Below are 11,347 nucleotides of genomic sequence, written 5' to 3'. Positions count from 1 at the left end.
CACAGCTGATCTCTGCTCTGCTCTGTCAGTGTACAGGCTTGATCTTGTAGCCTAAAGAAGGCACGTTTGTGTAGTGGAAATGCAACCTTAATTGATGTACAAGTAAAACATAAAACAGGCTTGCACTGTGGTGAGGAGGAAGCAAATAGACTTTTTATAGCACAGGGCACTAATTAGCGCACTAAGGAAGAAATCAGTAGTATAACATTGGGGTAAGATTTAAGCCGTTTGCATACAGAATGTAAGAGAGCTCAATTCATACCTTGCATATAAAAACTCCGATTTATTTACATCAGTAAAAAATAAATCTTAAATTTGAGTATGGTCTTATAAAACAATTGTATTCCAGAAAAATTACATTAATGAAAAATGAAAGTGTTGTCCAAAAAAACTGTATAAACATTTTTTTTTAAAGTGACCACCCAAACTATAATTTCCTCCATACTATAGTTACTCTTAATCTCATGCTTGCGATACAAATTGAAGGTAAACACTTTATTTGCAATAGTCCTGTACATTAACTGTACTGAAGAGAATCTGTTAGCTGTATGTAGTCACAAATTCATATTATAAAGTTGTAGATCGCTCCTGGAGAAGCTCTGTTTCTTGAATATAATTCTCTGTTTTCTGCAGCGTCCTTAGAGCAGCATCCGAACCCTTCAGCAGCTGCAGTGTTCAAGTGGGGTTGTGTTTGCAATGAGCCTCCTGACGACCATGGGCTTAGTCAAAGCTGGGAGAGATGCTGTGGTCGGATGACAGTTTGTGTGCCAGGTTTTCAGGGGAGCCTGGTTTTTGGGGGAAGATGCTTTGGCTGACTCCACGTCTAGCTGGCACATGTGTGAGGAGGTTTCCAGCCTGATTGCTGAATTGAAGTGTTGCTCCATGTGCCGCTGTAGCTCTTGTACCACAGATTTTGGTGCCTGGGGTATATAAATGAATACTTTCTCTCATCACCCATCATGGGTGCCGGGACATTTCAGCATGAAACCATAAAGAGATAAAATGATTGTAGCAGCTGAGCAGAAGTTGTCCTCCCACTCTGTCACATTTTCATCTTCAAAGCCACATTTAGGCATGCAAAGCGCTGACTTTCTGCTGTCATGTTCCTGATTTGGTTCCATTCTGGGTAGTTCCTGCCAGCAGAACAGACAAACTCAAAGTGCACGCGAATGTATTTGTATCTCTGTGTATCTGGGAGGGAGCTACACTTCTGATGAGGGGGAAGGCCAGCCTGCAGTTTGCCCTGCTGTTGATCTTTGCAGTACCCGCAGTGATTTCCCAGTTCAACAGGGGACGGTGCATCTGCCTGTGTGACTGCAAGGTGGATGTGTTGACATCTCCTGGCTGTACACTCTGGGTAAGGCTGCTGTACCACCTCAAGCTCACAAAGCCCTGACGATCCACAGCATCTGCTTACCGGGAGTTGCTTCTTTCTGTTCAATACCTCACCTTAAATATGACAATTAAGGTGTCAGAAGATGGCACTGAAATAATTGAAGAAGGATCATTGTGATTAAGGCACCAGACTAAAACCTCAGGAGTTCAGTATCCAAAGCGGTCCTTTGTACAGCACAACATGAGTCTCAGTTCTCCCACCATGAAGGTGGCAGGAAAGGTTAAAAATCCTGTGTGAAGGCGGAGTGCCCAGATGCCACTATCATGAAAACCATAAGAAAAATTTAAACTATTCCTATCAAAATAGGACCACAAATGGCTTTTTTTTTTTTTTCCTGGATCTCATTCTGTGCTGAAGTTGCATATAAAATCACATCAAATTAAAGTAATTAAAATTACATTAATTCAAATTTGCATCTTAATTGTGATGATAAATGAGGTGAGCAAGATCCAGTAAATTCTGAAACTGTATTCCACTGTAAAAGCCTGGGATTAATCGACTGTAAAGAACTTGTGTTTTTATTAACAAACATCTGTCTAGACTCTTCAGTGAAATGACAATAAATCCCCTCAAACGGCATAAATCAGAAAGAATATAAATCTGTTTCAGGGAGAGCAGGGTTCTCTATGCTAGCATTCTCTTCTCTTTAAAAAAAAGAAAAAAATACATGTCCTTAGGTGCCTCAGGATTCATAATGTTTGATTGGGCTATTACAAAACTACTCTAATCAGGATTAAGCCTTGTACCCTGGAAACTAGAGGTGATGAGATTATATGATGATCAAGGGTGATTTAGAAGATCAAAGCCTTTTTTGAGGGAATAAGGTCCCTAATTTTACTCCTTTAAAAGAGGTTATTTTGTTTTAACTTGTATTGGTCTTATTCTTTTTCTGCATGTTGACAAATACCCAGTGTAAAGATGTGGTTTTGCTGAAGCCATTGATGTTTTTGCAAGAAAAATCAATTGGTTCAGGATTTTACCTCCCCCCTGGAAATGTCACAACAGACACTTTTTACATAACTGAAACTTTGGTGCCTCCTGAATAAATAAATTGTCAAATATTGATAATTTCTGAAAGTTTTTGAACTCCTTTAGCCAAACAGCGAAACAAAGGACTTCTCTCTGGGTCCTGTCTCTATCAAATCAAATTGCCTCAGACTTGACCAACTGCGAAGTATTTCTTTTGCTCAGTGTAAATCTTCGAGTTGCGCCACGAAATGCAATCCAAAGAAGAAGCAGCTGCCTACCCCTCTACTGATATTTCACTAGATTGTTAGGACCAGTCTGGGTTTTTCCATGTGATGCCGTCATATTGTTTCCTAAAAAAAACAATGGAGCCAGGCTTTGGAGGTTTGGTTAAGGCCCCCTGGGGCCTCTGGCTTTGATTCTTTGCAGGTGCTTCTGCTGTCAGTCCCTCTGCAGCCCCTGGCCCACGATGTAGAGCTCGGGGTGGGACGCGGATCTGTTGGACTCTTTGATTTCGGGTACGCAAGGGCTGTTCCAAGAGTCGCCTGCTTTCCTAGGGCTCTCCTCCAAGCTGCAGAAGGAAAGATGCTTAAGTTAAGAGGCTAATGAATTGTGACTTTTTAAAACAGCACTGATTAGACCACATTAACCCTCAAAGCACAGATGCTGCACAATACTATGTAATTCCCTGTCTCCTGTGTATATGCACTGTACTGTTCCCTCCCAAAAGTCTACTGGGAAGCAAACGTTTCATATGTCGAACCGGGGATCAGTATGAATCTGGGTTTACTTGCAGGTGGACACAGACTTGCACAAAAAGTCTTGTTCCGACCCTGCTGGAGGAAAGGTCTTACCTCTGTTACACATCTGTTGAGTGAGGTTACAGTGATTTCTGAGTATGCCAACATGACTGTGGGATGCTGCAGTCAGGAGAACTGAGACACGGAAAGTGTAAATGATGTTCCTGAAGTCACACTGGCAATCTTTAGGGTCACAGGGACTTTATGAATCAAGATCTATTATAGCAGTGGAGCTAGTCATGTATGTCTCACGCCTTGGGCCTTCATGCTGAAATGTGCCCTGTGTTGCTGTAACTAATTAAAGTGGTTTAAGCTCAACATGAGTTATCTGGGAATCATTATTGTGTTTTAAGTATATAAACTGTTAAACTGTATTAGCTTTCAACTACAGACAAGCTGTCGTGTTCCTATTCTGACTGCTAGGAGTTTAATTATTTGAACTGAGGAAGAGATTTCTGATATGTGACCAGTCATGAAAATAATCCAGACCCAAATATCACCCAGTTGCAGAAGGTCTCACTTGGGCTACTTGCTTTCGGTCTGATTCAGTCAACACAATCCATCCTCAAGCCCTCCTCGAACAATATCTTAAAGGCATGTAATCTTTTATCTTTGTTCTACCTCTTGGGAGATTAGGAATCTTAATAAAATATTATTTTGTTTAACTGCACACACAGAAATCCTATTACAGATCAGCAAGATTTCTGTGAGCAGAGCGATTGTACATGTTATGCCTTGATAAGATGCCAATAGCTGCTGATCGCTGTCAAACGACCAAGCTTAGAAACCAGCAAAGTCAGCTCATTCTGTCCATGTACTGGCTGTCCATGTGGGAACCAGTTGTACTGACTTGAGCACTGAAACCTGAAACTCTCATCAAGTACCCTAAGACTGGACACAAAAGCTCTAGCTCCCGCCTTAGGGCTAATGATGTCTTAAGTCCTGATACTCCTTAGAGAACAGGATGGGCAGGAGACAATCTTGGGAAAGAAATGCTTTTTGCCTTCTAGGGGATCAGCGAGTGTACAGGAGACATGCAAGTCTGCGTATAGCACTGACATTTAATGCCTGGCAACACCAGTTAGCAAGTGAGATGGAAGTCACCCCCCTTTTTTGGTGTTTCTTCTAAAATTGAGTGGGTGGGAGAGGATGCTCAGCTGCCTAATGAGAAACATGTTGCTTGTACAAGCTCCTCTCTTAAACAATCTGTTTCTCAGCAAATTGATGTTTTAATTGGGCATGGAAAAATTGGAGGACTCTATCCTTGAGTTTGGGAGCATAGTAGAAACTGGCTAACTCACTGATTTTCAAAATGTTTTACCTGTAAAAGAGTGATGCTATTGCAGGTTTGCCTCTGCCTCTCCTCCCTCCTGTGACTAGTGCTTGGAGCTGCTAATAACACACAAAACCCCCACACAGACAAAAAAATAGGTATTGTTATATTTGTAGAGGAGAGGTAGAGCAAGGGAAGGAATGAAGGAAAGGAGACTGACAGCTGGTTGGGAATAGCTTGTGAACTTGAGACCAGATGCAAACATGGCCAGAACGAGGAGGTTTAGGAGCACAACATCTGGTTTGGGGACACGTTTCGAAATTTCCCTCCGTCAGCTGAATGAATGGCAAGGCAGAGGAAGCCTTGTATGCTTAATGAACTTGAAGGAGAAAGACGGACCAGGGTATGGTGGTTTGTCTCTTATGGCATCTGCTGCAAGAGCAGGGGTCGGCATCTGTGCATGGGGATGTGGCGCTCACAGCTGTGGCAACCGTGCTGGTCCCCAGTGACTGGAGATGAGCAGCAGTGATGGGAGGAGCTCTTGGAGCTTCTGCCTTATGCTGGTTCCTAAAACAGTTCTCTGCCCATCAGTGTATTTGCTGTGATATTCAAATAAGGCCATTTGATGTAAGGTCTGTAAAAGCTTCCTCCAGGCAGCTTATTTTAAATGTAAGAAAACACACGGTAGTGTATTGCATTTTAAATCACTGTATGTGGCAATTAATGGGCCAATTTTCCCTTTTGCTTATATTGATATAAATTTGGACTAACTCAGCAGGACTACTTTTGATGTCCATTTGTATAAATGGTAAGTTGAATTTGGCTCAGGATATATGTCGTTCTTCCAAAATGCTGTATATCATAACACTAGCATATATAACTTTTTTCATGAAAGGGAAGATTTTATTTACAGTGGTTTGTTTTGGTTTTTTTTTATATTACTCTCTATGCTCTGACAGACTACAATAGAAAGATAATACACCCCATTTAAGTATAAATTAGCTAACAATTTATAAAAGACTGTTTTTCACATTGATCCATAAAACTGCCAGGGCTTTTGTCTTGCAAGGTTTGATATAAAGCCTCTTCTGAAAACATTTATATCTGCTAGCAGGCACTGGAGTAGGCAAAGCTGACTTCACATAGTACACAACAACAACAGAAAACACAGCAACAACATATAGGACTTTTAGGAAACTTTCAAATGTCAGAATATATTGCAATATTAGAACTGGGAATGCAAACCGGTCTGCATTTCTCCGTGTTCTTCACATGTTTTGTTCAGCACTTTTCTCTACTGTCCCTGTGGGAAACTTGATCCTTTTTCTGTCTCTAGGGAGGGAATTCCTGGACACCTTACTTCAGTGCCTATGACTGTCCCTTTACTCATTCAGTATCCAGGACTGTCCCAGTATTTACAATGTGCGGAGTGCTTGTGCACTTACAAGTGCAGTTTTGTCTCCTGCTAGTGTTGGTCTTGCAATCTCTGCTCATGGGGATGATTCACATGATTTCAGCTGTTCTCTGGCAAGAGTAACAATATTCCTCACATGAGGAAAGGCTGCCTGAGAAGGGTCTTAATCCTCTTGCGTAGCTTAGAGCTTAATGGACTTAAACATCCTAAGATGCTAAGAAACTAGAATAACAACCCTTTTTACTTCCGGGCTGTTACACTGATCTTTGAGTATTCCCAAATACCATTTCTGTTTCCTAGCTGGTTCTGAGTTGTTGTTTTGTTTTTGTTTTTGTTTTGTTTTGTTTTGTGTGGGTTTTTTTGTTTGTTTGTTTTTGTTTGTGTTTTTTTTTTTTTTTAAGTGGTAGAGAGAATTTAAAGGTAAGCCCAGATTTTTTTAAAAATGGCCACCAATGCTTGCAAACATGGAACTGGTGTGTTGATGCTTCAATTTCTTTAAACTGACTTTTTCAGAGCAATTAATCTTCAGTAGCCATGGGAGGTTTCTCCACTTTGAAAACTGGGCTTGGGCTGTGGACTCATTAGACTTGAAATTGGCACCTAGTTCTGAAAGCCTACATGAGAAGCTCAGAAGCTCACATTATCTGTCATTCTTGCCAGCTGATTTGAAACATTTTAATAGAGATATCAGGTGAACAGTTTACTGGCTTAGAAGCTGAAGTTAGGAATGATACCCTTCCTCTTGGTCCAAGCCTACCTCCTAATGGTTATTTAAAGATGTGTGTAACCTGATGGTTACTTCAGAGCTTTTAAGAATTGAATGTGGCTATCTTTAGCCCCCATGCAAATAAGAGAAGTTCTGTGCCATGAAACCAACACTGAATTTTCCCTGGGGTACCTGTCACAGCAGATATGTAAGTGTAAGGCTTGAGCAACCCATGGAAGCTTAACTCCTCCCTGTATTCATACTGGCAGACTGAAATCTGGGGTGAGAAAATAGAACAGAATATTTCAGTTGGAAGTGATCTACAACAATCACCTAGTGCAACTGCCATGGTATCTTTGCCCAGCTGTCTGTTCTGCACATGAAGAGAGCACTTTTCTGGGAAATCTCTCAACGACATTAAATTCTCATCAGGAGCTCAGAAAGCCAATGCAGTGCTACCCTTCCGCTTCCTTGGCCTAGAGTGGGAAGTTTCTTACCTTGCGTGGTTAAGCGCGGGTTCACTGCCAGATGTCACGGCAGCTGGAAGACGAAACAGGACCCCTGGTCGGCGGTCAGAGAAACTTCTCCTCACAAACGGCTGAGGATTGGCAGCGCTCAGGGATAGCTTTCTGGTCCGGTCTCCAGGCTGCCGGAAAAGCAGGCTGGTCTTTTGGGAAAGTGATGAAGCTTCAGGCTGACTGGTCGCTTCCACAGAGGGTTTGGTGGGTTCCTGTGGAGGTCTGGCTTCAAATAAGGAAGAGGTGGCTGGGCAAAATATCGAATGAACATTGCTGCCTCTCTTGGAGGAGGAGAGCTGGTGCTCATCTCCAGCATCCAGCCCAGGTCTTGGCCCCTTGTAGGAGCGGGATGGGGAGGTTGGTGGGGAAGGAGCGGTGGAGAACGGTGGGGGACTTGCATCTCGGCGGTAGGCTGGGGAGCCCAGCATCCGGTATGGTGTTGGCGAGCTTTGCTTGTGTCCCGTGGGAGGGCTGAGCGGTTTTCGCTGGGGTGGTGGAGAAGGCAGCTTCTTCTGTGAGGGTGGGCTGGGCACCCTGGGACTTGCGGGGGGACTCGGTTTCCTTTGCGTGGTGGGTGAGCTTGGTTGCGGGTTGCTACAAGCCTGCAGAGAGCGTCTGTGGTGTGTTGGGGGGCTAAAAAGCCGTTTCTCCATTGGTGGAGAAGGAGGAGGAGGAGTTCTCGTTGGGGAGACCCTCCTGGCAAATGCTGAGCCTTTTTCATTTCTCCTGAGCAAATCAGGAGAACCTTGCTTCTGGTACTGCACCAAAGTCGCAGGTGAATTGGGCTCTTTGCTCTCTGAGCTGTTGATGTGTGGTTTTGAAACCCCACTGGGATTTTGAAGAGGAATGATTTTATGGGTTTGCTTGTACAAATCTGCAGCCTCTTTCCTCTGGGTTTCCAGTATCTTCTCCTGGCTAGGTATGTGCACACTGGTAGGGTTCAGCTCCAGAAAGTACCTCTGCAGTTTCTCGTCCCCTGCTCCTGTATTCCTTAGACCTTTATTAGTGATCGCACTGGGGCCACTGATGTTTTTACTTGGCAGTAAGTCAATGGACTGGACAGAGGCTTTCATTTTTGGGGAAACTTGTGCTCTCTTAGCAGCATGAAATTCTGTTTTGGCAGGCTTTTTGGCATCTTCTGAAGAGTTTCCTTCTATTTTTGCAGTTTCTTCAGGCTCAGATAAATCGAAACACGTGTCCATTAACATTTCAGGTGGTGGTGGTGGCAGGTTCTCAAGGTCTTCGTCAGCTTCTTCCTTTGTGTCCTTCTTGCTTAATTCTGCAGTTAGTGCAGGAGGAAAGGCATTTGGAAAGCTAGAAGAAACTCCATTGGCGTCTGAAGGGTCCGTGTCTTCTACTGGTGAAATACGATGCTTAGGATTTAAAGGTGCCAGGCCTCTCTGGAAAGGAATGGTGGGTGGAATAACTGGAAGTCCAAATTTTCTGAGGCAGGCCTTCAATTTGCTAGAGGACCTGGCTGTAACTTGTTCATCCTGTAAATAGGGTGCTGCTCTTGATTTCCAAGGCTCTGGGTTGCTATGTGTATCCTTCTTCTCATAAAACATTTCAAGCCTTTTGCTGAGCTCTTTCTGAGTTCTCTGCAGCTCTAGGAGGGTCAGGTCCTCTGCCTGGCTTCTGAGGGACTCCTCTGACCTGGACCGTCGTTGTTTCCTGAAGGTTTTCTGTCTGCCCATTGCTGTACTGGGCCTTGTTGTTAAAACCGCTCTTCCACTCTCATCCTCTGTCCATTCTTTATGTCTGGATTTAGCTGGGACAAACTTGATTTTTTCACTGATGGCATATTTCATCTTCAGAATAATTTCCTCTCTCTCTGCATTCTCTGTCCTCTTGATGGACTGTCTTTGCGTGTTATCAGTGACTGCAGGTGAAGACAGGGGCCTCCTCGGCAGGGCATCCTTCCCCATATCTGATAAACTTGTGTTGTCATCATCCTCGCCCAGGGTGCTTCCCTCATCATCTTCATCATCATCATAAGGAAAATCTGTTGATTCACATATTTTGAAATGTTCATCTTCCTGAATAGAGTCAGACTGGAAGGAGTTATAGGAATGACTTTTTCTCAAGTTTGCATATTGGGGCGTGGTAGAAATGCCTTCTGGTACTCTACCCTGACAAGAAGTTGCTTCTTTACTCCGCACAGATGAGTAAAATATATCTTTAAAATGCCTTTCAAGTGCACAGTCATGGGATGTGGCTGTGCCTGGCGACATTGTCCCATCACGCACTGTTCTGGCATACTTTTGGGATGGATGTCCCTGTGCATAGGAATCACAGCTTGCTTGTCCTCCATGCTGGCTGAGAGCACTGAAGTCTTTGAGGGATTCGTTGTCCACGCAAATGCCACTGTCCTCAGAGCAGAGAGTCCTGTCATCACCCTGGGACTGAGAGGATCTCACTGCTGAGGCTTCAAGCAGCCTCACCATCCTCAGCAGGCGCTCATCAAAGCTTTGCTTTGCTTTCAGTTTTCCTTCCAGGTTGCTTGCAGCAGACTGCAGGTAGCTGCATGTTTCCTGCAGGGCGTCAGACGTGAGAGAGGCCAGTGTCCCACTCACTAACTGCATTTTATTGACTGTGTACTGCAGTAGTTGTTGCAGAAGATCAGGGTGCTCCTTCAAATCACCTTTTTCTGCTGGCCATGCCAGATTCCCACCTATGTCTTTGAGGAGACTTTCACCATCACTGGCAATTTCTTCCAAGAGCTGGTTGATTTCATCAAAACGAAGCACAAGAAAGCTTACCATCTGCTGTAGGAAGAGTTGAGTTTGGGTAGCCTGGTTGGCCATATGAAGTATAGTTTCATATTTCGAGAGGTTGGGATTTAAGTAGGTGTATGCACTCTGATGAGCCTTAACAAGCAGTTCTGGGAAATCTACTTTTTTCTCTGTCTCGCACGGTGACGAAATGGACTTTTCTTTACTTTTGCTAGATCGACCTTGTTTTGCCAGCTTGTGATTTTTTGCTTCTTTCCTTTCTTGGGAATTTGCTTTGCATTGCTTTCATCCTTGTCATCCCAAATGAAAGGTGACGCTTCTGATTCACAGGAGCTTTGCTTTCTGATCTGTATGGCCTCAGTGATACTTTTTTGAGACTCAATCAGTTTGGACATAACAACTTCAGCATCTGTGGCTGTCCTCTCAATTTCCTTGTCTTCCCTGGAAACTTGAGGATCTGAATGGGCCTTGGAAGATAACTGCAAATCATCTTTGTTGTCCTGGTCCGATAATTCATCCTCCTTTTCTCTCAGGTATTCTTTCCCCTGGATCCCATACTGGTGGAATTCATCAATATTGTAGCAAGATGAACCTTTAACAAGCAGTGGGATTCCTTTATCTCCCGGATCAATACGCAAAACACTTTTGGGTTTATTGAAAGCCTTAAGACCACTTCTTGCAATTGTATTCTCAATCTCATTGTGAGAGGGTGTGCAGCCCATCCTTTCTCTGTCTTTGGCTTTATCTTTGATTAAAAATCCAAATGAAATAGGAAAAATACAACAAAAATTCAAACTTACTGTTTCATCCTGAACTGCAGACTGGCATTCTTCTCACAGCTTTTCCATCACAATTCCAGTTTTGTTGTTGGTTTTCATTGCTGTTTGCCTCAAAATCTCACGTGCTCACTGCCCAGGATCTTCTCTTGAGTTGTGCACTGCCTCATTTTATGTTCCCACTCAGGTTTTCTTCTTCAATTCAAAAAAAGAAGTGTGAAAGCTCTGCTGGATTTAGAGCTAATGGATTAAGAGGACTTGTGTGCCTCACTTCTGTCTTGACAGATGTCCACTACAAATAAGAGTTTAAGTTCATTAGGGTAAGCAGGCACCAGCCAGTCAGCACCCGTGTTGTATTTATTAAGGCAGTTTTTTTTCTGCACTATATTGGGAGGCAAAGGGACTTGGTAACTGTCCCTCCTTTATTTCCCTTGTTGCAAAAGCATAACACACGCTGAATGCAGAGATTCAAAGGAAGATACTGTAGTTTAGAGGCCTTTTTGAAGGGAAACTATTTGAACAGGTGCATAAATGATACTCCTGAACTAAGAGAAAGGTGACCTTGACCAAGTATACTTCTATGGGAGAGTACAAGACACGAAATCCAAGGGGTTAGAGACACCTGTTAGACTTCTGCCTTGAGGGGCTTCAATTTTTTCCCCTGCTTGCCAGTGACAAGCTGTTTACTCTTCCTTCTAAGACTTCCAAACAAGATTTTGATTTTTTTTCTTCCCCTCAGTTGATAATTCTTGGAAAGTGGTTTTTT

General features: G+C 43.3%; 1 pseudogene; it reads right to left on the bottom strand.

Annotated features, from left to right (window-relative positions):
- Positions 1-296: 296 nt before the first annotated feature.
- Positions 297-10,851, bottom strand: LOC136099570 (photoreceptor cilium actin regulator-like; annotated as a pseudogene).
- Between the last annotated feature and the right edge of the window lie 496 nt (positions 10,852-11,347).

This window comes from Patagioenas fasciata, chromosome 3 (genome assembly GCF_037038585.1).
Source record: "Patagioenas fasciata isolate bPatFas1 chromosome 3, bPatFas1.hap1, whole genome shotgun sequence".
Taxonomy (NCBI): Eukaryota; Metazoa; Chordata; class Aves; order Columbiformes; family Columbidae; genus Patagioenas; species Patagioenas fasciata.
This window is presented reverse-complemented; position numbering and strand designations above follow the sequence as displayed.